The sequence below is a fragment of the Pseudopipra pipra genome, chromosome 27 (assembly GCF_036250125.1).
Source record: "Pseudopipra pipra isolate bDixPip1 chromosome 27, bDixPip1.hap1, whole genome shotgun sequence".
NCBI classification, from domain to species: Eukaryota; Metazoa; Chordata; class Aves; order Passeriformes; family Pipridae; genus Pseudopipra; species Pseudopipra pipra.
Genome location: NC_087575.1, coordinates 4545381 through 4551465, shown reverse-complemented (window position 1 = coordinate 4551465; position 6085 = coordinate 4545381).

Sequence of the window (6085 nt, the reverse complement as noted above, 5' to 3'; positions counted from 1 at the left end):
TTTAATATGGATTCTTAGTGTTAAGCTGTTATTATAAATATTTAATATGAAAATAGTAATTAAAAACACGGTAGGTTGGTATAAAATTCGAAATCTTTCCCCTCAGAAATGTGTTTAAATCCTCCCTAACTCCCCTTCCTTGAAAACAGCTGAAGTGTGTGTTCATCCCAAACAAGGCCACGTTAGCACAGGGTCTGGATTCAAGGAATTAATGGGGGGAATTGTTGTTTTATGAACAGAACTCGTGGCATTAGGCAGGTTTTTAAGGTTGCAGAAGTACCCCATGAAGTGATCTACTCCTCTTTAACTGGCCCCAAAAGTTAAAGAGCACTACAAAAAGGCAGAGTTTCTAAAATCCCAGCAAAAAAACCAAATTCTCTGGAATTCACAGGTATGTTCAGGAAGATATTTGAGAGTATCTGTGACCTATTAAATCTGGAAGGAGGAGATTTGTTAAAAAACACTCATTTTCTAAAGGGGCATCGACGTTTCTTTAAATGGGATCTCTCCAAACCAGATGTTGTTGTATCTGAGCATAAAAACAACATGTTGAAGGTCTCAGTTTTCCATGTTTGGTCGAATTCCTGGCACTTCTCCTGGGCAGATGGAGGTGATTGAGCATAATGGAAAAGCCAGGCCTTCACAAAGGGCTCGGGGTGTGTCTGAACTTCCTCAGGTTGGTGGGGGAAAAAAGGAAAAGTGGTGAGTTTTCAGGTGTCTCCTCGAAATTTAGGAATTCTTGGAGCGTTGGCAGCGTCGCCCCTGAGGTGGTGGCAGCTTGATTTCTCCTCAAAGCACCCCTGCTTGGAATTTTTTGGAGCAGGAGCTTGGGTTTGTGTCAGAACAGAACAAACCACTTGAAAAATCCCAGTATTTTTTTTTTTCAGTCCCGCCCCTGGCTTTTTCTTTGCCTTTTTTTTTTTTTTTGTTTAAGAATAACACGGATTCTCTGCATCTAAAGTAAATCCTTCCAAGCAAATCCTTCTTCCTGCTGTGGGAGAAGTCTGTTTATTTGGCACTTGCCTTAAAAATGGAGTGATGTCAGGAACCCAGCATTTGGGGTTGGATCTGGGGGTTGATCTGAAGGTGCAAGGTGTGTTTGGCCTTAGAATGTGGCTCCAGGACTTACAGGAGGGGCTCAGGTTCCTGCTGGACTAAACACCTGCATCCAGGAAAAAGTCTGGAATACGAACCATTGAATGTTCTGGCCTCCAGCTCTCGAGAATTTTCCCCCTCTGGCTTTCAGTTCTCAGCTCCTTTTGATGTCAAACACAAGAATTCCCCCTCTTCTCGTTGGAAATATTCAAAGTTTAGAAAACAAGGAGTGCAAGGAATTTTATCCTTTCCCTGCAGCAGCTACAGGGATGTCTGGTGATATCAACTTTATTTCTTGCCTGAAAAACCAAACCAGATCTACAACTGAGGGAAACCAAACATTTTATTTGTTTCCATCATGGGAACCCTTCAAAATTTGGGATGTCTGTGGGGGGGGTGATGCAGAGCAAGAAGGAGTTGGGTGCCTGAACCGGGCTGGTTCCATCAGGGCAGGGAGAAAGCTTGAAGTGGAAAGAATGTTTTCTTTGCGGAGTGTTGTGGGTTTGAAGGGGGGAACCAGGCCAGTGCTGAACTCATGAATGGCTGCAGTGTGGTTGTGTAACACCTTCCCAGAAGTCAGGAGTTCCTTGGAAATGTACCCAGCCCGCTGGTGGAACGTCATCCAACTGGAGGGTGGAAAGATCTGGAGGCCGTGGGGTCCCGGGTTTTTATGGTGTTTGCCCAGAGGGAACGTTTCAGTTGATTATTCCAGCAGCTCCCTAAACCCAGAGGGCTTCAGACATGCTGGATTTGCCCCTCTGGGCTGGGAAGGAGGTTCCCCTCTGTGCCACTGATGTTTAGGAGTGTTCCTTGGATAAAAATTCTCCCTTTTGCCACGCAGTCTCCCAGCCTGCTCCCACCCCAACCTGGTTCCTGGGGCTCCCCTGCACTGGATTTAAGACCCCCCAACCCTTCAATATTTGGGATGTCTGGGGGGGTGATGCAGAGCAAGAAGGAGTTGGGTGCCTGAACCAGGCTGGTTTCAGGGCAGGGAGAAAGCTTGAAGTGGAAAGAGAGATCCCACAGGGAAGGGCAACCAGCAGGACCAGGAATAAAGAGCTGGAAAGGGCCTGGAAGAGCCATGGAAAGGCAGAGAGATAAGGAGCCTGTCCAGGGTCACCCTTTAAAAAGTGGTGCCAGTCGGGATTCACCTTCCAGGAGCTGCCACAGGTGCCCTGATGGAAGTGGAGCCTGCTGGAATTCCAGGGCTCCGAGCGAGGCCCGTGTTGGAGTCTGGGAGCAGCGAACTGGGGCTGTTTTCACCAAAAAAAAAAAAAAAAAAAAAAAAAGAAGGTCATTACTGGTCTTGATTTATGATCAAACAGAAGTTTGCAAACGGTTTCTCGAGCCTGGTCCAGAAATCCATGAGCTTTATGTCATCTGGAGGAGGCCCAGAAGATGGGATTATTTTTCCTGTAGTTGTTATTAGCCAGTGTTTATTAAGAAGATGAAATGTTGAACTGGAGCCCTTTTTTTTTTTTTTTTTTTTTTTTAATTTAATTTAATTTAATTTTATTTTATTTTATTTTATTTTATTTTTCAGCCCTAGGGTGAGGGCAGAGCAAAGGTGCTCTGGGAAGCCCCTGGTGTGGAAGTGACACAGGGATTTTAGGCCACCCTCCTGGCACCACGGGAGTGCCTGACTTTGCTGGAAGAAGGGATTGCAAAAGGGACATGGAGGAGGTCTGGAGAGCAATAATTCTAAATAGCACCTCAGGAATGATGTCATTTCAACCGAACATTGGGCATTGGGCAATGAATTCCTTTGGAGCAAGAGCAGCCCAGGGCCACCAGCCAAGAGGGGGGAAGAACTTCCACAGAACAGGGTAATAAAGAGCCTGTGGAAAGTCCAAAGCGTTGCAAGGTCATGGTGGAGGGAATAATCCTGAGGGGAGGCAGATAAATAACCTGGAATTCTCTCTGGGCATGAGGGGTTACCAGGAAATGCAGGGGAGGGAGGTGTTACAGCTCCAGAACAAACAGCGGGTCTTGATCCATGTCAGGAGCCAAATCTTGGGATAGATGGAGCACTGGAACAGCCTGAAAGATTGCTGGGATCCCAGAGGGGTCCTTGTGATCCCAGAGGGGCCCCTGTGATCCCAGAGCAATTCCTGTGATCCCAGAGGGGTCCCCATGATCCCTGTGATCCCAGAGGGGTCTTTGTGATCCCAGAGGGGTCCCCATGATCCCAGAGTGATCCCTGTGGTCCCAGAGGGGTCTGTGTGATCCCAGAGTGATCCCTGTGGTCCCAGAGTGATCCCTGTGATCCCAAAGAGGTCCCCATGATCCCAGAGGGGCCCATGTGATCCCAGAGTGATCCCTATGATCCCAGAGGGACCTGTGTGATCCCAGAGTGATCCCTGTGGTCCCAGAGTGATCCCTGTGATCCCAAAGAAGTCCCCATGATCCCAGAGTGATCCTTGTGATCCCAGAGGGGCCTCTTTGATCCCAGAGTGATCCTGAGCTGTTCCCTTGGGGCTCAAACCAACACCAGTGAAAACCTGCGTCCTCCTCTTTGCCTGATGGGGCCAAAAGGCTGCGACAAATCCAGGGATATTTATTCCTGTGGACTTGATGAACTCGATGACTTGATGAAACATCAAACCCACCCCATAAAAACTGTGTGTTGGTGGAGTTTTTAATTTGTAGGGTGACTCGTGGTGCTGCAAATGCTCTGAACCGGTGGCTCACCCTCAGGGTGGGGTGAAGGAATAGCCCTTTGACATATAACTCTGAACAAATTCCCACTAATTCAGCCATAAACAGCTGAAGGCCTGGTCAGCTTTGTGTAAACCTGCATATTTTATCCTTTTTATCCTGTTTGTTCCCTTATCCCACCAGAGGCCACCACAAACCTCAGCTGGGGGGAAAAAAACCAAAAAAAAAAAAACCAAAAAAAAACCAAAAAAAAAAAAGAAAGAGGAAGAAAGCAAAGCAATGGAAGGGGCACCTGCAGCCCTGAATGGCCAAAGCTCCTGTTTTATGAGGAGATTCAGAAGTGGAACTTGGATCCCTCCAGAAACAGCTTCTCCTCCCGCTGCGTCGGGAGCGACTCCCGGATCGCGCCTCTCGGAGCCAGGGAATGATCTCAGGCCGCTGAGATCAGATTTTGCTGAGTGTGTACAGGGTTAGGCCTGATGTTCCCTGCCCTTTCCAGAGGAGTTCTCCCCTCTCCAAACCGTGCCTTGAGATTTGGTTTCCTCGGGAAGCCTTGGCCCTTCTGCTGCCTCGGCATCTCAGCCTTGGCCTTTGCCATCCCCGTTTATCCACCTGAGGCCTGGGGTTCCTGGAATTGCCTGGGCTTTTCCTGGAAGAAGCGTTGGAGGGACGGAATGGCTTGTGCAGGAAGCCTTCAAAGGGCTGAGAAGGTGTCCAGGAGGCACAGAGGCAGCTGGAGTTTGGATTCCACCCTCCCAAGGGGTATTTTCTGGCCCTCGTGGTCTCAGGAACCACTCACACCCCGACGTGCCCTGGCTTGAGGGGAAGGTTGATGGAAGATCCTGCCTGCTGTGCTGGCCAAAATTGGGCTTTATGGAAGGAACATTGCAAAAAAAAAAAAAAAAAAAAAAAAAAAAATGCAGAGGCTCAAACTCCTCGTTTCCATGGGGGGATTAAAATGAATTCATCACCACCAGGCTCGAGCTGTGCCCTCGCAGTCTTTGGGTGGGAAGAGCAGTTCAGGTGAAGCAAGGGCTGACTTCAGGCCTTTGCACAGGCCACGATCCCGAAAAATACCGGGGAAAAACAGCAGCTTTGCTCCTGTGGCTGTTTTTCAGCTTTGGGTGGGTGGGGTCGGGAGGAGGATTTGCCAGAACTCTCCAGAGCCAGTTTGTTCCTGTGAGATTTCTGGGGCTGATATTTTCTTGAAAGCTCCAGAGGTTTGGATTAGTCTCCAGCCTCCATCATTCTGGAGGGCTTCCCACCCCTTGTGAGTGTGTACACTCCGTTTTTCCATTTCTCTGGGGGCGATTAAAAAAAGAAAAATAAAATATCCCCAAAAACAACCCTCAGCCTGGATGATGCTGAATTTTCCTCTGAGTTCATAAGTGATGTGCAAAGAAGCACCATTTTTGGACAGGCAGCCAGGGATCTGTAATGTCTCAAAGCTCAGAAAATAAAACATATGGGTGAGGAGAGATGGATGATAAGATGAGCTGAGGGTCAGGAGAACAGGGGGGTTTGGGAGCCAGGGCCTTCCACAAGCCCTGAGGTCGGTGAGAGGAGCAGTTCTGCAAGTGCAGCTGTTTAATTTAACCTCTTTAATTAATTCTTTTGATTTACCCCCCTCAATAACCTTCTCTCAGCACTGTGGGAGCTCCAGCAGCTCAGGGCTGAGTGGGGAGCCCCTTGGCATGAGAAGAGCTGGGTGTTCAATGCTGTTCCCCAACAGGGCTCTGATTTCTGCTTGAAAATTCATCTCCTTGCTGGAGGAGGTCCCTCCTGCTCCTGAGGAGGGTCCCTGTCCCTCCCCACCCCCAGATGTGGGCCCTGGGCACATCTCTGTCTGTTCATCCCCAACCATCCCGGACAGAAAGGCTGTGGAACACCTCAGGCAAACCCTGGGAGGGGGGGACATGGCAAGGTTGGGGCCTGGAGGAGCTGGAAGCCTTTTGTGGTCAAGTTTTTTTGGGAATTGTTAATGAGGGCAGTCAAGGCAGTGTCCAGGAAGAAGGTTTAGTCTTGTTTCCTTGAGGTCTAAGATCAGTTTTAGGGGGGATAAGCAAAAAAAGGTTGAGGCAAAGCTCTGCTCTCCCACCCCCAGAAGAGGAGGGAGGGTTTTGGTGGAATCCTAAGGCTGTGTTATAATAAAAAACCCATTTTCTTACTCAGAATCCTCATTTTACATCTGGATTACGAGAGCACTTTGGAGAACAACCTTGACAATCTGCTGGTGCTTCCTTTATCCCTCTGTTCTTTGTGCCCTCCATGAATCCCCTGATTCCACAGCAGCTGAAGAAACCCTGGAGAATTTTCACTGTCATTCACAAAG